Genomic DNA, 20,733 nt, shown 5'->3' on the forward strand with positions numbered 1-20,733 from the left:
TGGAGGAGAAAATAGGCCTGGATCTTCTAGGCCCTGGGCAAAGAGTCTAAAATCCTCTGAGCAAGATTACAGCTACTGTCCAATAGCTTTCTCAACTTTCTAATCTTTTGCTCTTTCTAAAAATACATTTCAAAATAGTGATTGTTTTATTATTATTATTTCTTATTCCATGGAAAACCTTCAAATGTTCCAACCACCTTCTGGTTTTTTGCTTTATTTGGCAAGAAATGGGAAGTTTTTAATTCGTTTTCATCCAAATCAAAATACTTTGTTTGCATATTTTCTTTTGGATGTAGATCCAAATACCAAAACATTCCAACAATCCCAACTTCAGCAAAAGGGGGAGAGTGTGAGTATTGTGTTGTTCCTCTTTCCAAGGGTTTTTCTCTAGGCAAGCTGATCTATAGGCACACATCAAAGTAAGATTCTGCTCTTAGTCTTCTGTATAAGGAGATCCCGTAGTGCATAAATCAAGCTTTCTGAAAACTGGGAGAAGAGTGAAGCGAGCTCAGGTGCTCCATTTCGGACCTCTGAAGCCAAATGCAGCAGGCATTGTTCAGCCACATCTAGAAACCTGATATCCCCTGCTAGCTGCAGGAAATGGGGCATACTGTGCTTACAGAGGCCAAGCATAGTTTGCCTGAGTCATGATCATGTTAAATTTTTGCTAAGTAGAAATGGAAAAAGGAAAGGGAGAGAAGGGGAAAAAGATTCCATGTAATTACTTTTTTTTCCTCATATTAGAAAAAACTTCTAATGCTCCGAACAGGGGAATCTGTGTTCCCCATCCCCCCAGAGTAACTTACAAAATCTCTTCCAAGTGAAGTCTAATCTTACCCTTTGGAACTGGCTTAAGGGCACTAGAGGAATTATGGTATTTCAAGCATTTGCTTGCTGTTGCCTATAGAGGAATTTCTGGTAATCTCCTAAGAACTCTTTGACATCAGATGCTTGTGACTAATGGACACAACCCTACACTGGAAGAACGCTCAGTGGAGACAGGCAAAGATGATGTGCTCGTGAAGCCCTCTGAATAAGGTAGGGCGTGACCATGGCTAAACTTAAGGGAAATGGAGGGTGGCCTTTGTTTCAGATAAATTATTGTATCAGTTGGGTGGATCAACTGATCCACAGTTTTCCCTGAGTTAATCAAGAGTGGGAATGTCTTCCTGAGATAGCCAGACCTGTAATGAGGAAAGTGTGAACATGGCTCAGACCTAGGGTAGAGTATAAAATTGAGCAATCAATGAAATGAACTTAGAGGGCAACTCTTCTGAACTGCCTTCATGTCATGCATCCCTTTCTTCTGGAAATGTTTCGTGTCATGATAGTGAGCATATAGAACCTGGAAATAAGAATCACTTTTGCATTGTGTTCCACACATATGTCACAACTGCTATATTGTGCTTGCATGGTGATTTCAACACATTGCTGTATCTCTCTGCTAAATCAAAATCCCACATAACATCAAACATCATCAAATCATCTATAAATGTGTTATTAAACTTTCCATGTGGGATAACTAAAAGAATCTAGTCAGGAAGCATTGGACTCTGACTCTGCTCCTGATGAACTTGCAGAAACTGAGAAGTCCAGTGTGCTGTTTTCCTGATATTACTTTCTCATGAAAACTACTGAGACAGTCAGAAATTTATAACATGAAAGGGAAATCTGCAATGGACCAGCTCTGCATGAAGATGAGATCCACGCTAGGAAAAGGTGAAAATGGGTTATTCCAGATGCTGCATTGCCTTATCTGAGGATGCAGTGCCATTGCATCTTTGAGAGGAATCAAAAATCTTGCTCAGCACTCAGACAGCTTCTTCCTGAAGCTACAGGAGGCACCCTATTGGAGGAAGAATGGGCTTGGAGGGGCAGTAGAGGGGATAGGTCTTCATCACCTGCTTGTTCTTGGGGTGCCCATCCACATGAGCATTGATGTTATGTTTGTTTGTGAAATTGGTTAGCCAGAACAGAAAAGACTGCATATTTTGTAAACCTTGACAGTGTCTTTGCATCAGTAGATTTCAAAATCAGTGGCTTCCTCCATACTCATGTTGTATGATAGAGTTTTGGAGTAAGAATAGTAGAAGATCAGCAGTCAAACATTCAAAAGTTAGGAAAACTCATAGTTAAAATTCTGCATCACTACATTTATCGTTATGTACCATTGTTTATGTGTTCCTATGATGCAGTGTTAGGAAAGGAAATTATATGCCGCACTTTAATTGAAATTATTAAATTATTCACAACTGACATATTTTGATTGTAATTACTTTATTAATTGCCTTGTGTCTCTTCTGAATGTATTTTTGATGTATTTTAATATATATTATTGAGATATTTTTTTCCTCTGTCCTTTTGGACAGAAGAGATCTGCAAAGTTCTAAGCTAAAACTTTCTGAGTTCTTGTCACAACTTTGGTACTTATTTTCTGAAAGACTCTACTGTTTCCCACCCAGTCGGTAGAAGAGGACAATAGATTTTCCAAAATTCCCTTCACAGTTTAAAAGGATAAATTAACATTTGAAGTTATAAAGTGTGTAGGAGAGAAAAGTATTATTTGGAAGCCTTCTAAATCTTGTTGCTCACCAGAAGAAATTAGCAAATGATGCATCCAAATCTGTACTAAGTTGTTTCTGAACATATCTCTAAAGGAATCAGCTGTGATTTTCTTCCAATGTTTAATCACTTACCAAAAGACCTGTACAGAACAAGAATATTATGTTAAATTTAGAACAACCTAATCTATTTATAAACACTGTATTTTGTTTGACGTGTTCTAGTCAGTTTCAAACTGGCTAGAGCCTTTTTTTCTAAAGATTGGTGTAATGTATCCTGAGCTGAAGCTTTAAATGATGCTGGAATCTCTACTGGAAAATGGTGATTTATAATTGCCTTTCAGTTAATATTCTCTGCATGTCTGTGTTTTAAATCACTGAGAATGTTTCTTGTATATTCTCCAATATATTTGAAAGTGAAAGTGATTTAAAATACCCTACCTTCTGATTTCTCAATTGCTGCTTCTTTCTGACAACTCTGGACCATGTCTTAGTGTACTACAAGCTTAGTTATACTATATTGTCACTTTATTCTATGCAGATTTATAATGATTTAGTGGTCTTCAAAAGGCCAAGAAGCAACATTTAGCAATGTTTACATTATGTGGGTGTCACATCCGTTCAAGGCAGCATTTCAGCTACCACACTTACTATGTGGCAAGAGTAAGGATGACATTCAAACCATTGTTCAAAAAATAGATGTAGTATAACAAACATTTAGTAAGTAAATGAAGTGCACAAAGTTGTATACTTGGGGAGCTGACATGCTACACTTCCCGTCTCCCCCTCCCCCCTCATTTTATGAGGCTATTGAATCAGAGAAAGTCTAAAATAAGTAATTAAAACTTCAGAGGCTTGGCAGTGTTACATTTTGAAAATGTAGTCTAATGAGAAACCAGCTGTGGTCAGCCTCAACCAAAATTGCTTTTCCCTGAACTACTTGTTTAAAATGCCAGCTGGCCAGCAACCAGCATATATGTAATGCATTTTGTAGTTGATATGGAACTTGATGTGATTTTTGAGGTTCAAATTTAATCCTAACATGGCTGAAAAGATCAGACCACAGAAATGGAAATAGATCCACAGAATAACATAGCTTTTACTTGTTTGTGTAAATATTAAGAAGTGTTTAAAATTATGTCCAGAGATAAGTTCCTTCCATTTAAGCCCTACACTGACTCTCTGAGATAAAAATCTCACTGCTTATTTGCTTTATACCTGGCCTGAAAAGGAAATACATGTTTGATTCTGCAGGGTAAATCTACCCCTTCTGTGGAAAAGGATGCTGAGAGATCCAGGATGGAAACATAGTAGCCTTCAACTCTAGTTCCAGTGTTCACAATTCTTCACAAATACCATATTATGCAGAGTGGATGCATCCGCTACCCTGGGGCCATTGAGGAGTGACTGAAATGAAGATCTGAGAAGCACCCAGAATTGAATTTCTAGGTCTATGTGCGTGCAATACTATACTCATTTCTCTGGTAGGGCCCACAGGCTGGATGGGAGCTTCACAGAATCATAAGGATTGGAAGGAACCTCCAGAGATTGAGTCCAACCCCCCGCCAAAGCAGGTTCCCTACACCAGGTCACACAGGTAGGTGACCTGCTGGCCACTCTCTTCCTAATACACCCCAGTATGCCATTGGCCTTTTTGGCCACAAGGGCACACTGCTGGCTCATGGCCAACCTGTCGTCCACCAGGACACCCAGGTCCCTCTCAGCAGAGCTCCTCTCGAGCAGGTCATCCCCAAACCTGTACTGGTGCATGCAATTATTCCTCCCCAGGTGCAAGACTCTACACTTGCTTTTGTTAAACCTTATCTGTTTCTTACTGCCCAGCTCTCCAGCCTGTCCAGGTCTCACTGAATAGCAGCACAGCCTCACTGTCCACTCATCTATCCCACACTTCCTCAGCTTTGTTATAAGGATATCTTGGGAGACTGTATCAAATGCCTTGCTGAAATCAAGGTAGACTACATCCACCGCTCTCTCCCCATCTACCCAGCCAGTGATAACATCATGAAAGGCTACCAGGTTGGTCGAGCATGACCTCCCCTTGGTGAAACCATGTTGACTGCTTCCAAGCCTTTTGGTTGGGCTGCGTCAAGAGATGTGATTGCAGCACAGTAAACATCTACTGCAGAGGGGAGGTGCCACCCAGCTTTGAGTCCAGGGGCTACAGTGCAAGATAAACATGAACACTGTTGTTCAGCATCCTGTTCTGCTCTCTCACCTCTGTGACACACTTCTGTGGGAGTACTCTGTTATATCCATTGAATGCAGACCAACTGAGAAGAACTGATTTTAAGAAATAGGTCCAACAAGATGTATTAGGCATATATGTTTTTAGGTGCATTTTCATATGTTTGCAAAAGGCGGTCTTTCACACCAATCTTATCTCCACATGATAGAGCACTGAAGATTTTCTCGAGACTCCATATTATTTGTATTCCCTAAAAGTTTAACAAGTTTACATGAATCTCTCATTGCCTGGAATGGAGCTTGTATTTTTTCCCAGAATAATGAAGCTGTTTCACAATCACTGGCAGACATGAGGCCAATAAGATAACATTTCCTGCATGCTTCACATTCCAGTCTCTTGGATGGGAGCTTTTAGATATGGTTTCTTAAATACAGTTGGAGGTTTGAATTGAAATGTCTCTAAATGTGGCTCCAACTCTCAGTCAGTTCATTTCTTGAAACGCTGAATTATATTGATGTGTTGACAGAGTATGGCTATACAGCCCATTAGCAAAAGTCAGCACCTGCTCAATAGAAGAAACTCTTGTACCAGCTGCAGCAGTTAAAAAGAAGAAGAAGAAAACCTGAAAGTAAAAGCTTGTTATTTTCCACAAACAAATTAAAGTTGGCATTTCTTTTTCACTTGTTCTCGCCTGGTCTAGCACAAGCCTTCCCAAGGAATATTTCATAGCCAAACCCCCAGTCTTCTTATTTGTCACTCATCCTCTAACCTGGTGATTTATTCTGTCAAACAAAAATTCTCCTCTGCATTCAGAGGAAGAAATGCCAAATACCCCACTAACTAAGAAAGAATACTGGGGTTTTGGGATTTGCTTTTTTAGTGCAGTTGAGGAGCACTTGGTGAGTTATAATATATTTCCCATTAAACAGAGGGTTCTGCATCTAATAGAGCCTGTTTACTAGCAATAGGGCCCAGAAAAACAGTTTTTTCTTTCCTTTAGTATGCACTAGAGAAAAATACTAATCATTCAGTTTGTACACATATAGTGACCATATCAAAGCAACCCTCTTCAAGGCAAACCATTATTAACACAACCTGTGATCTTACTGCGTGGGTTGTGTACCTTTATTTCCTTAAAACCCCTGTATTTCTACACTGTGTGAGTCTTTGACATGTTTGCAAATCTGTATCCTTTCAAATGTGATATTAGATGCATTTTGCAATGCAGTGGTACTGTGTGAAACTTTACCTTTCTTCTCCTTCATCACTGTAATGTCAGTGTAGTTATGCCTTTATGCCTGTAGTTGTGCCTTTAGTAAGGTGAAATATGTCCTGTGGGACTCATTCCTTCTTCAGGGAAAAGGTTATGCTTTAATATGTCGATTTGGTTTAGTTAGGTAGTTAGATATTTGTTACGTTTTTTTCTATTCCTGCTTTTTAATGATGTTATACACTTATCTTAGAGAGAGCAAGCTCAAAACCAACATGTTTTGCTGTGGTCAGCTGAAAGTTCCTGAGGGAATTTGTTCCCTCATCTATGTAACATTCCCAAGAGAGTTGTCCCTACATAAGAGAAGGTGTAAATCTCTAGTAAAGGATTCTTCTCTGCTTAAACAGCAATGTTATCTTCAGTTTTAACCCTAGAGCTTTAGCTGAGCTTTTGGATTTGCTGAACTTGATCCACAAAGTGCCTGAAGATTTTGCTATTTCATAGATAGTTTATGAGAAGTAGATGGCAAGAGTTGATGCAAGCCTATTGCAACTCATTTACCCTGTACTGCTAAGGAGAACACTCTCCCCTAAGAGTGACCCTCTGCAACTTATCATGATTAACTTCAACAAGCAGAGGAATTTCAGCAAAACACAATGAAACAGTTTTATTAAACTGCTAAAAAAGTAGGTTTACTATTATTACTATTATTTATTTTATTATTATTATTTTTTACCTCAGGATTCAAAATCTCATGAATTCTGTAATTATCTGAATTATGAAAGGGGGTGAGATCTTATATAGCACTTCTTGAGGGAAGAGTAAGACTGCATCAATGACATTTCCATGGGAATTAAGAAGCCTAAGTTTCTAGGTAACTGTCTTCCAAGATAAGGCAGTTGAGTCCAAGGTTTTGCCGTGAAGCTTATTGCCATTTGGGCAAAGAGAATTCACTATTCAACCAAGAATAAAAGAATGAAGAAGTCAGAATACACAAGAAAATATGAGCCTGCTTCTTCAATCCAGTGAGGAGGCCACTTCCCATTGAAAGCCAGAGTCCTGTAGCTGGGTTACTCCTTGATTATTTTCAAAACTGAATGCTTCTAAACATAGCTAGGAGCCTGAGCTAAGGAAGCTCCTTGGCTCAAAACTGAGGCAGTGGTTGGATTTTAAATGTTACTAGGAGTAAAGTGTTATTTACATATATTATCTAAGGTTCTCAGGAGAGGCAGTGAATTGAACCTAAGTGCTTACGGTGAAATAACAACGTCCTACTCTCCTGTTAATGATTCTGCCACTTCCCTTTCAACCATGGCCAGACCAGCTTTGAGTGGAAGAGGAGCTCATCAGCTCCCTCTTTGCACTCAGCATAATCCACCTGGAAAAACTGGTGCTGAATTAATGAACTGGATTGCTTTATGGAAATTCCAGTGGGTCTGAAAGTACCCATGTAGAGGTGATGTAACTGAGAGCAGAGAAGAAGAAAGGAATAAAGAGACAATCTGGACGGAGGTTACATTTACCTGCTTCAAAGCCATTGGATATACTTCGCAGCTAAGAAAACAACCCAAGATACAGACTATTTTTTATGTTATGTAGGCATGACACAGCACTACAATCAAAAGAAGCAGATATGTGTTTTCTCTTGCTTCCTATATTGGCCACTCCAGTGTCCCTTCTTTGTGTGCTGGTGCACTAGAAATGTTCGGGTTTCTTATCTGAAAATTAACTACACAGCAAAAGGTTATTTTTTAGCTAGTTATCACAGATAGATAGTAAATAAGGAGAAGTAATCACTAGGACAAAAGATATTTCTCCTGTTTTGGAAAGAATCAGCCAAATAAGCAATGTCCCAGAAGAGTGCCTTGGAAAATGAATGGTGAACACCATATTCTCAGAATGAAACAAAATCTCACTAATGTGAAACCAGTTCACCTTGATGCAGCTTTTTCTGTCCACTGAATACCACACCAGAGAAGGATTAAGGATGCTCTGTCTGTACCAAGTCACTGTGATTTTCTCTTCTAATAAAAAGAAAGAGGGAAGAACTGCAGTTTGCTTTTGCTGCTCCTTTTATTTCCTTTGGGCTACTTCCACAAAGCAATATGGCTACTGTATCTTGACTTTTCCCATATAACTCCTTTTCACGAGGTTGTGCATAATGCTTTTCTCCTATATTCCATGTGTGTACTTGTGCCTCTTATAGGGTCTCCATCCTCCATCCTCCATTCTGTCCTCCCTTCTTTGCTACTTGTAAGGGCACACAAAATACATTCCAACTCTTTGTCATGTTGAATATTTTTTTTGTGTGTGTGGTGTTTTTTATTTTGGATTGTATACCATTTGCTTTGTCTTCTTCCATTCGCTCTGCATAGGTGGGTGGGCACTGGGGTCTCTGAGAACAGAGACTTTCTATACTCGTATAGAAAGGGTTACTAAATACCCTTAGAGTTAGGGTACTATGGTTAGGCTGTGGTTGGACTTGATGATCTTCAAGGTCTTTTCCAACCTGAGTAATTCTATGATTCTATGATTCTGTGAAATATACTGGTAGTCCAGCAGGCTCTCTCTGGCACAGTCACATTTTCTGTAAGGCTGCTGGCAACATGGGTGACTCCAGCAAGCACACCTGTTACACGCTCCAACTCTTGCGGCCAATATATGACCTGTGTGCAGCATTGCTGTTGTCCTGCTTGTTGGGCACAAGAATGGATGCAATATAGCCTAGAGCATGGGAAATCCTTGGTATTGGGATCTTGGCTGTATACTGTGTGCTATGCACCGCATAAGGGCAAACACAGAAACATCACAGAATCTTGAATCTAACCCCGTGAGTCTCAACTACGGTTTACTGGCTGAGTTGTTTCGTTTTATTTTATTTTATTTTATTTTATTTTATTTTATTTTATTTTATTTTATTTTATTTTAATTTTTTTGGTATTTTTTTAATTTAATTTATTTCCGCCAGAGATAGTTCGAGCATCGAGAGCGAGAGGCGGGTTCGTGCGAGAGACGGCCTCCATAACCAGGAAGCGATCTGGTTGACAGATGATTGAGGATTTTTCAGTTAGAGTATATATTATTACTGAGATTTTGCAAAAACACCAGAGACTGAGGTAAGCCACTAGAGCTGATCTTAAGCAGTATCCAGGAGAGTAGTCACAGGACTCGATATTAGCCTACACATATCGACAGAGAGCGGAAAACTTTCAAATCTCTCTCTCTCTCTCTGTTTCGAAAGTCTAAACAGGAGAGCCATCTTCTGATTTGAACCTTCTAATAACCCAAACACTGAGCCTTGACCCAAAAAATATTGGTATAGATATTTTCTGGTGAAGGATATTTTAGTCTAAATCTGAACATATTTTATATTACTTCCTTGTATTTTATATCAAAGCAGTACATTTCATTTCTAGTTGGAATTAACATTGCATTATTTACAATATGAAGAACATTTTGAATTGCCTTAAGTAATTTGCTCAACTACTTTTAAAAGTTCACATCATCTAATGAAGCCTCGCATTATATCTTTGTTTCTGCTTGCAAAGAGCATGCAATTTGCTCACTCATTCAAAACTGCATTCCATTTTACCAAAGAGAATTCACGTTTGCAAGCACTTAGTTGCAGCCCCTCAGCCCAATTTAAAGTTGATTTGAGGTAGGAGTCATGTTACAACTTTTTTTTTTTTTTTTCATCTTACTGCATAGGCTTACCATCTGGAATCAGGTTTCTCATGTGAATATTATCAATTCCAAATGTAAATTCTGCTTTCTGTGAATATTAAGCAGCATTTCTTTGCAGCTTGGTCTTCTGACTAGCACTCAGGCCATTGACCTCATTTACTAGAATTCCAGGGAAAGGTAATACATATGGGATATTGAACACAGGGCCATAGAACAAACCACAAATGCTTGTGGGAGCTTTTATTTTCAGTTATTTATGTAAACACAGCTCTCAGGGATCAGAAAGTCACTATCTGCAGTTGAACCATTAGCTCATTTAAAAGATCTAATAATTCATGGAAGCTTGACTTCTGTACAATAGAAATGATCATGCATGAAGGAGCCTGCACTGTTCATTAAAAGAAAGACTAACATTGGTCTCTTTCAAGTATTTTGGTCTTTTTGCCTTCAGGTGAACTTAAATGAAAGACAGAAATGGGAAAGAAGGAAATCCTCTCCTCAAATGCACATGCTGTAAATAAACACGTTGCTTGTGTGAGGAAAGGGCCTTTATGTGCAGATGCTGTTACAAAACTGGAAATTCTGGAACATTTCAAGTAGTCATTTTCATGCATGATATTTAACTTATCTAGTGTAGCTTCTGATTTTGCTACGCTAAGATGTCAGATGGCGGCAATGAATTGAGTAAAACATGACTATCAAGAAAGGAATGCTTTATTTGTTGCAGTGCAGAACACAACAGTGATTAGAACAGAGGCAAAAAGTAATCCATTACATCCAGCCTAGCAGTGTGAGCAGCATACTGAGAAGGTGCCAAAGTACCAGAGTTCCTCTACCTTTTGATCTTTCAATTATTACAACGTAGTCTTGCACTTTGCAGCTTGTCATTGGTATAAACACTACTTGTAATTCAGCTGGATGTTTACGTAGTATAGGAAAATGCAACACAGCCTGCTGTTCCACTTGCTTGTCCAGGGATGCCAAAGTTAATGAAATAGATGTTTTCAAGCGCTTTGGCAGAGTGAGGAAATTGATGGTCTCTTGCCAATCAACTTTTTCTGATTTCTTATAAATAATCAGAAAAGTATCACAGATATGAGAGACTTAAGTTCTCCTAGCCTGGCTGTACCTGCAGGCCCATATCTTTAAGTAATCACAACAGTAGAGGTTTTAAAAACATTAGTGTCCAGGTTAAGTCTCACTTGGGAGCCAACCATTCTTTCCCACGTGAAAAAACAATTTAAAACCAGAAAAATTACAGATTTGTTTCTGACTAGTAATAGAAAACAATATTTTGGCACCTGCCTACAAGCAGTCATCACTGACAACACATTATAAAGACAGGCTGTGCTGTTAGTTCCGCTTCACCACATACCTGTATTTTTGTCCAGCTCTGCCATGCATATCAAAAACTGCCTTCTGCAGATCCTGTTCAACTCCTAGGCCTGAGGTACAAAAGACCCATTTTAACATAAGCGAAAATCAAACCTAACACCATAGAAAAGGACTTCTCCTGATCTTGTGGGGCCCCTTTCAGCTCCAGCTTCCCTAACGCATCATCCTGCACATCAATGCCTCTTCTCTGTCAGCAGCTGTGGGAGCAGCCGTGAGGCTCTGCCATATGTCTGTGTGCTTGACTGGCTTCTCCCTTGGAGAGGTAGAGAAGAGAAAGGAGGAGGAGAGGTACTTTCATGTGCCAGCCTTTCCACACGTCTGATTAAGCCTTTGCACGTTGACCTTTCCTTCTCCTGAGATTTGCTTCATTTTCTCACAGTTAAAACCATGATACAATGAAAAGCTAGAACTTCAAATCTGTATGAATACAATATGGCAAGTCAGGCAACTGAAACTATAAAGGGTCAATATTGTAGGGCTTTTGGAGACAGCACTAGCACATCTACAGCTGTAACACTGTGCTTAGTTCTTGGGACAGAAAGCAAAGGGGAGGGAAGATTTCGAGGCAGAACAGGGGAACATTTGCAGTCTGCCAGAAACTGCTCCTGAAGAGGCACTAGAAAGGTTCAAATTGCTTTACTACAGAGAAGTCCATATGAGTAGAATCATAGAATTGTTTGAATTGGAAGAATCCCTTAAAAGCTACCTAGTCCAACTCCCATGCAATGAACAGGCACACCTAAAGCTACATCAGGTGCTCAGAGCCCTGTCCAGCCTGACCTTGAGTGTCTCCAGGGATGGGGCACCCATCACCTCTCTGGGCAACCTGTGCCAGTGCTTCACTACTCTTACTGTAAAAAACCTTTTCCTTATACCCAATCTAAATCTCCCCTCTTTTAGTTTGAAACCATTTTCCCTTGTCCTGTCACCACAGACTGAAGAGTTTGTCCCTGTCTTTCTTATAACTCCACTTTAGTAATGCTGAAAACACAGAAAGATGTGAAAGGGTTAGATACATTATTTGTGTTTTCATGGAAGGTATGGTAAGGTTTATTATGATTATTTGGTATTTGCAGAATTTTGTTATTGCCATCAATTCTAGGCTCCTTTGATGAAGTACTTTTTCTCAGTAGATTGCACAAAGCTTAATAAGGAATGCATTCTTTTTTTTTTTTTTCAGAGTAATTAACACTAATTATCACAAACCATACAGTACAAATAAGTGCCTCCCAAATGCCTGGAGAAAGCAGTAATTTTATGCTTTTACTACAAACAATCCCATTAAAGGAGGAAGAAGTACTATTTGTAGAACACTTAAAGTAGACAGACTTCCAGCCTGAGTCATGATAGAGTTTTAGAAAATAGCATACCTTCATTTCGATGTGTGAAAACAGTGGTCACATTACCACAAGTCAGATCAGAGCTTTTTATTGAAAGGAAATTTATAAAGCTTACAGCAACTCTCTGTTGGTAAGAATGGTAAAACGTATGGATAACAAAAGAACCAGGTTGAACTTGAAACCAGACACCAAACTGCAAACTGGTTGAAAATGCTTATTTAACTCAGAGAAAAAATAATCTCTGCTTGCATCTGCAATTTCTAGTCCCTGTAGGCAACAGAAATATTCAAAATAACACAGGGAAGAAATGATATCATAGATATACTGATACAAACAGAACAGTGGATGTATCTGAAGAAATATGTGCTTTTCTTAAATACTGCATGATTCATCACTTGATGCATGCTAATCTAAACAACGTCTTCACACTGCAGTTATAATCAATAAAATCAATATTTTTTTTATATATTATATATATATATATTATATATATATATTATAATCAATAAAAATAACGGAAGCTGTCTGGTGACCAGTACAGTTTGCAACAAATCTCACTGTCAGATTTATTTTGTGAAGTTTTGTGATTGATATATACACGAGTTTTAGCTTTCAAGGTCTCGCCATTGGAGCCATTTTTAGAGCACATTTATTGTTTTGCTTGGATCATTTTACATGCAAGAGAAGTGGAATTATGGTGAACATCTTCATTCTAGAAGAGGGTGAAATGCAGAACTATTTTACTACTACTCACGATCAGAATTTTCCATTTTTTCTCACCCCTTGCTCTCTGTAACTACTTGACTTTTTATCAGGAGGCTCCAGCTTGCCAGCAGGGGCTGCTAATGTAGGCACAGATTTTAAACAGAAACAAACGTGCAGTAGGAACTGGTCTGCTTGAATGCCAGGGTAGTGAGATTTCTAACAGTACTGCCATTGTATTGCACTGTTCAGTATAGCACGGTGTGCCTGGCACTGAGAATAAGTGAGGAGTGCTGTGTGGTCCAGTGTCACACCTCCAGAGTGATGGTGCAGTTGTGTCATGACCTGCTCTAAAACAGAACAGCATCATACCTATTGGATTGAACTAATACGCTTACTGAATTGGGTGTGTATTGATAATAATCCATTTTACCTGTTTGGCAACTACTACTTAGCTAGAGCCAACATTTTTGAGTAATTAGAATAAAAGCATTTCTAGTTCTATTATTGAATGCAAAATGTAGCATCTTCACCATTTCTGCTTCGTATTTCTCCTCTTAGAACATTGTGGGCTACAGTATGATTTGATCTTATTTACAGTGGCCCCAATTTACATTATCAGGGATGTGTCTATTTAAGCCAATGGCATTATAAGAGGATTAGGCTTGGGAAGGTGAGATAAGAAGCAGGCAATGGCAGCCCTGTGTTATTCAGGGTTGTTTTTCTGCCACGAATGAGTATTTAAAGAGCTGCAGAAGCAGGAGCAATCCCAGGCTTTTGGAAATACCTGTGAATGGAGTGCAATAAATATACAAGAAATGCGTCTGTAGAAGTATGGAGACAAAAGGTTCATATTCCCTTTTTGTGGCCATTACTAGGATACCAAGTAGTATAAAAATGACTGTCTTGGGCCTGATTCTGGTCTCTCTGGTTATCAAATGAGAGAGCTGCCTGGCTGTGAGCCTGCTGAGAGATTAGAGTGAGACTGTTTGTGCACTGACTTCCTAAAATATGTTGTTAGTCATAATCGTGATTCAAAACTCCAGAGCCATTTTTCTGAGCAGTTTTTTCTAACAGGTTATCTGCCCACCTGAAAGTTAGGGAGTTTTCAATATTTCCATCTGACAGATAACAGTTTATGGGTCAAAGGGAGAATAACATCTTGCTGCAATTTATGACCACTGAGGGAAGTGACTCCTACATCTTAACATCTAGCCTGTGAGAGCTTCCTCTTAACAAAAGCTACTGAAGCTTTTACTGTTTCTGCATTAATATATCGTTATCATGAAATAGGCTGTAATATTCACTGGTCTAACCCTGTTGGCACATTCTGACATTTCACAACATCTTTTCACAGTCAAAAATGAGCCCTGTGACTGACAATGGAGAGCCCAGCTCTGCCAGAGTGCTGGAGATCCTCTGCTCCATGTCCAAGGAAGAGTGGAGGACAGGCAACATCATGCTGTGTGCAGAAGCAGACAGAGCAGCACCTTCTTGCTCCAGCCTGTGCATCAGAGCTGCCATCTACCTCATGTGAACACCTACTGGGAAATTCAGACCACCTGGGGAGGTAGCACAGCAAACAGGGAGGTATGTGTGTGGGGTTAGAGATTCATGCTCTATGCCTGGCCAGCTGAATGCATCAGCATGTCTCAAACCCTCCAGGGGTGGAAGGGAAGCTTCAGCTGCCTTCCAAGGAAAGAGCCATAGATGTCATTTTGTCGGTGCCATGAAATTTTCTCATTTCCCACAGGCAGGAGGGGAGAAACCAGATCACCTCTGGGATTAATTGACACGCTTTGTATTTGCTGTTGGTTATTTTCCTGCTAAGATTCTTTAGCTTTCATCAATATCTAATTGATTTCTGTTATGGAAAGCCATGCATGTGCAGCTGTGAATTTAAGAGTGTTGAAATCCTAATAAAATCCAATTTGATGGGCACAATCACAGAAAAATAATATATGCAGAGTTAGTACGGCTTTTTCCAAATGACTTCCTTCTTCATTAGTGTTCCCAGGAAGAAGAGGAATAGAGTTTTGAAGCATGAGGAAATGCCAGGCAGTCAGAGGGATGCGTGTTGTTCAGGCTGCAGTTCTGTGACATGGCTCCTAGTGAGCAGAAATCAACATCCATTACTTCAGCTTGCCAGATCAATCCCTACTCTTCTGCTTGCTCTAACCACTCCTTCAAAAGCATTTTTAAACTCCAGGCTGCTGGAGACCCACGGGCTTCACACGACCGCAAAAGCATATATGCAAGCACATATGCATAAAGAGCAACAAAATGATAACTGTTCCCCTTTGTCATTTAACGCTTGTAATTTAAGAGAGATTATTCATGTTGGTTTTGCTTTGACAGAAGAGCAGTGGATTCTTCTGAAATGCATTTTGCAGTTCAGAAGGTTAAGAACAATTCTGTGCCTGTGGGGATTAAAAAAAAAAAAAAAAAAAAAAAAAAAAAAAAAAAGAAAAGGGAAAAAAATTAAAAAGAAAATCTCCATCTTTGTTTGAATTTCACAGGGACGATTCCAACAGCCTCATTCCTCCCTCCTTCCCTTCCTCCCTTCTTCACTCCCCCCACCCCTTTGTGTGCTAGAGTTACAATCCAAGGGCTTGGAGACATTTCAAAGGAGCGTCACTAATGAAGACCACATGTGCGCCGCTCCTCTTGTTGAGCTCAGAACAAAGCTGAACTGTACGAGTCTTCTCTCTACTAGGGGAACAGCAGGTCTGCCCCCCTCCCTGGTTACCCACCCACAGGTTATGAATGAGGCTCACTCAGGTAACTATCACTTGGTATCAGAACAGTTTGAGGAGGAAATAAATCATCCTTCCAAGAGACAGATGTAAGGCAGAGAGCACCAAAACAACCCCACACACAACAATACTGCAGCCCTTGGCCTTCCTTCATGCACAGCAGCAGCACGTTTGCTTTAGGATTTCTTTGTTTGCCTTTGGGATGACTTCTCTGCATTGTGTCTGGAGCTGCATTAAGACAGGTTTGTAAAAGGACGTAGGACACAACAGGGCCTGGTTTCTGAGCAAAGTTAATGGAGAAGAACAATGAAATCCAAGGCCAAAGTATGTGTTTTCCCATCTCTGTTCACAAGTGACTGCACTTCAGTAAAGACTTTCACTAAATAATGGATTGTGGATCTTCACAATAGTGGTTTTATCGGGGAGGGGAGGGGGTAAATGGAAACTGTTGCCTGGTGATCCCTTTCCAGCAGTGTTGGCAACTCAGCCAGTGAATGTTCAGCCCTGGTAGTGGTGATGTAGGCATGAGGCAGGTGGCTGAGGCTCACTCTGAGAGGTCCTTGCTGGGGTTATGAGAGGAGCAGCTCTTGTAAGGAGCTTCAAGTGCCCTCATTCCCTGGCCATAGTTAACAGCAGAGCTTTAGAACAGGGGCAGACGGGCATGGTACACCAGCCCAACCCCTCATCATCTCTTCCTTCTAAAACAAGGTGGGATATTGGTGGGATAGATCTTGGTCTCCTCAGAGAACCTGCTGGAAGCACTTGGGCCACCACAATATCAGAGCTCAGGATGTGTCACTTGGTGACTGGAGTGTCTTCTTTCTCACTTGGTGTTTCTATAGACAGGAGGGGGATAATCATTAGGCTTTCATTTCACAGACACCCAAAAAGGGCTGGGGAGTATGCTGGGGAGAAGGGCATGGTCAACTCTGTGAGGGGACCAGTCAACTGAGGAGCTTGGAAAAAATAGATTTTGTACTGATTTCCTAGCAATAATTAATCTGATGCAGTCTTGCTTTGTATTCATTCGTGCTTCATGCTTTAAATCCACTGGCCAGTTTCCACTGACAGAAAGATCTGGCATCTATTGATTTTCTAAAACTTGCATCACAACATGCAATGGAAAGCCAATATCCCTGACCTCTGCTTCTCACAAAACCTTCTGGTATAAAGAGAAGGCAGTAGTGGTGGACAAAGATATGTTAGGACTAAAAGAAGATAGCTAGAACAGACTTAACTATGCTTACAAAGTCATGGTTAGTCTCTAGATGATTGATCATAGAACAAGATGAAGCCATCCACGTGTCTAGTCATGGATGCAGCCCTCATGGGCATAACTCTGAAGCTCTCTGTGACAACATTTTGATGAAATAAATATGAAGAACAAATAAGATAAGCAATAAGGAAGAAAAACATCAAAGCCAATGTACTTGCTGCTAAATCTGTACCTATTTTGTGACAGGAAACTCTTCCGGTAGAACTGACTTTCAGAGCCATTTCTGATTTCCAGCAGTATAGGAGTTTGTTTTTATAACAAATGTATTTCTGTGGATGAAACCTAGTATTAAAAATAAATGGGAAGCGGGAAGTGGATTCTATAGGACAGTAACAGTAGAGGAAGAGAATTGACCTCTGTGTGTTGGTCACTGAGAAAAAAAATAGTGGAAGCATTTGAAAGATCATATGACTCTTTTTATAAAATCGCTTTTAAGTAAGGGATAAAACCATGGTATACATATGAAAGAAGACATAATCTGAGGATGGTTGTTTTTTCGTAAGTGATCTAGGGTTAACAAAGCATTCCATGGTTTTATGAAAGCAGCTTTAAACAAATAAACATTACCCAGCAGTATTTACAAGCTAAGCAATTCAACATTATCTCCATGCATGAGAACCTGAGAGGAAAATTGATTGAAACCCCATGATAAACTGTTTTGTTTAATTGCCTAACCTCGTGGCAGCAGAGAAAAGCAGATACAATAAATACTGGAAAAATGTCAAATCTTAAATTTCCAATGCATTTCATCACCCAAAGTGCAGTTTGGTAATCTATGAGGAGCGCCTAAGATATTTCCGCTCTGGAAGTTTGCCTTTAAAGTGGTATCTAGAGGGTTTTTCTTGAATGATATCAAAATGAGCAAAATGAGTGAGGTTTCTTTTTCCAGCATAAGGTGACATTATCTGTGAAGAAGAAGAGATTGCCCTCGCCCTCAGGCTGTTCTCTGAAGCCTCCCCAGGCTACACTCTGTTTGCCAAATAAGGCATCCCAAACATTGCTGCTGCTTCTGGATTCCCGTTCTCCCCATCATTTATTTATTTATTTATTTTCTTTTTCTGAGTATTTTGTCTGCCTTCCAAACACATCGTGAGGTCTGTAGATCTAAACCAGCTGTGGTTTCATTTAGTGCTGATCAAATCAGATTGAGCAAAGCAGGGCAGGGCTCCTGGGGAAAGAAGACGGGTCTGGGTCCTTTTGATGAACACAAGAGCAAAACGGTGCTCCTCTGGAGTCCTTCCTACTAGGCAGAAAAGAGATGGTCCTGTCTTCACCACCACTTCTATCTGGGTGCAGAAATGCTGTTGCACAGTCCAGCCCACCAGTATGGATTCAGGCTTCCCTCCTGTTTTTTGGTGCTTTTTTTTTTCACACTCACTGAGTTAAACTGACATATTTGTGTTGTCAAATGATCTGAACACCTGCTGCAAAAGCGTGATACCAACACAGATTACAACCTGTGCCCCACCTCCTCTGGGTCATCATATATAAAGAAACAGACAAGACACCAACAGACTTGTTGGTCTGGTATCAAGATTGACCTTCTCTCAAAATAATGATACAGACAAATTAGCAGCGATGCTGTAGGTGTTGGCAGTCTCTTCTGTTGCATATGTCATTATTATTGCTCTGCACAGTGCAGTGCACGCATGTAAATGCATTTTTCGCACTCACAGTAAATTCAGTACTAATACTAGTACTAATGGCAGTAGGCTGGCTTTTTTGAAAGCATCTGTTCTGTTTACAAAGGGGGAGGGCTAATTATATAAAACACCCAATCAGAACGGTGTCCTTCCATTTTGCAGTAGCGCTGTGCATGATCTGTGACATGAGAAAGCAGTTTGCATCTTTAAAGGCAAATAGTTTCACAGCATTATCAGCTGTGGAAGCAGTTTTGTTGATTCACACAGCAGTAACATTTTCTTTAAGTGAAATTAGCTCTGAAGCTGCAGTACCTGTTTTATAGCATCACAACTCATTTTGCAGGAAATTCTCCCTATCTCTTGTCTTATAAACTGCCAATAGCATTCCCCTATCCCTTTAAAACCACGGTACTGACTCAGTCTGTTTGGAGACAGAAAGCTATTCTGACTTACACGTTCAATTCCTGTTGACTAGAAAGGGTAGAAGAGAATGCATAGCCTGAGAATGAAAACATTTCCTATTCCAGAAGCAAATGTCATTAAGGAATAGATGGCATGTGTTCACAAACTTTTAAAAATATTTTTCCTGGTTGAGATTTAGCTCTGCATGTGTTTTCTAGCATACATTGCCATTAAGACAAATGGATCTAGATGTACTCTTTGCTTATGCAGCTCTGTAAAGCAGCTTTCTTCTCGGCTGGGTTTTCAGAAGGGAGATGGAGCAGGGCTTGCATGTCCTCCTGCTTGCACTGTCCTCACTGATGCACCTGCATAATTTTTGTAGTCAAAGAAAACATAGTTATCAAAAAGCCAAAAGGACAGTACAGTTACAATCACGGGGATGGTTTCTGTTTCTTCAGCAGCCTGTGGTTCTCCTACTTCAGGTTTGTTTACATCAAAACTTCCCATACTACAGATCTGTGTAAATTTGCTGGAAAATGGGAAGCGAAAAGTGCAACAGGATCATTTCTGGCCGTCACTGTGAGTCAGACCAGAGCCATGTTGATAAAACAGGAACCCGTAAAAGTCTGACAAGTGGGTTGGATACAACAAACGTCTCCCATCACTGTACTGTTTCAGCAGCTCTATTAAGGAGACGTTTCTGCTAAGGTTAGGGGAGCATGGGGTGGAGAGAAGTTGTCTGAGTCTCTCTGCCATCACCTCTTTCATGCGTCCATGGTTTCCAGTTAAGGGCAGCAGGAAGACAAGACAAAAGAAAATCCTCCACGAAGGGCATTTCTTAACGAGGACCTAACCACCCAGGTCTGTCTGTTTGTGGTGACCTGCAGGAGAAACCACTTGTCCCCATGCTGCAGGAGCCCTGCCTGTGCAGATTTCCACCTCACACACATGTGCACAAGAAACACTTCACAGTGGACTGCTCCTTCCTATCTCCTCAGCAGAAAAAGTCGTCTCCAGGGAGATGGGAGGTTTATGTGTGACATTTCAGCTGCCTTCCACCAGACAGTGATTAATGAATACATCAAGTGCCCTCTCTCATGCCAAGGTGCTTCTTGCCTTTCTACCCTCCAACACTGAGTTTGTTATGGGATTTCAGGTGTATCTCCATGGACAAGGAAAATGTAGTTTTGCTCAAACATGGATTTTCAAGCCTTAGATCACACCTTGTGCAAATAACTTTTTTTTTTTTTCTGCCTGAAAAATGCATATTGCGGTGACCACCTTGAAAAGAAGCAGAGCTGTACATTTTTCATCCCGGTTGTCTCTGACTGTGCTTGAAATACTAAATTATGCACATGGGGGGAGCTGTCAGGCCGGCTTCCATACAGAAGCGAGCAGTTGTTTGTGCGGTTGTCACATAAAGGCCAGCCCTATGAAAAGCACCAGGTAGAGACTTTCCACAGGCCTTTCCCCAGAAACAGCGGACTGGCACAAGGATGCGGTAAGGAAGGAGGGCAGGCTGTGCACATGGCAGCAGGCCATGATTGAGGTGAGCTCT

The 20,733-nt window shown here is 40.3% G+C and overlaps 1 long non-coding RNA gene across 2 annotated transcripts in view; it reads left to right on the forward strand.

The window, feature by feature from the left end:
- Nucleotides 1–408: 408 nt before the first annotated feature.
- LOC107305692 overlaps nucleotides 409–20,733 on the forward strand; it is a 30,515-nt gene continuing 10,190 nt past the window's right edge. Inside the window, exons 1-3 of one of the 2 annotated variants that reach the window (XR_004305550.1) lie at nucleotides 409–1,038; nucleotides 4,050–4,158; nucleotides 14,456–14,688. This is a non-coding gene — a long non-coding RNA (uncharacterized LOC107305692). Of the gene's footprint in view, nucleotides 1,039–4,049; nucleotides 4,159–14,455; nucleotides 15,040–20,733 lie in introns of those variants that run through there. The other variant, XR_001551865.2, reaches the window with a different exon arrangement.

This window comes from Coturnix japonica, chromosome 1 (assembly GCF_001577835.2).
Source record: "Coturnix japonica isolate 7356 chromosome 1, Coturnix japonica 2.1, whole genome shotgun sequence".
Classification (NCBI taxonomy): Eukaryota; Metazoa; Chordata; class Aves; order Galliformes; family Phasianidae; genus Coturnix; species Coturnix japonica.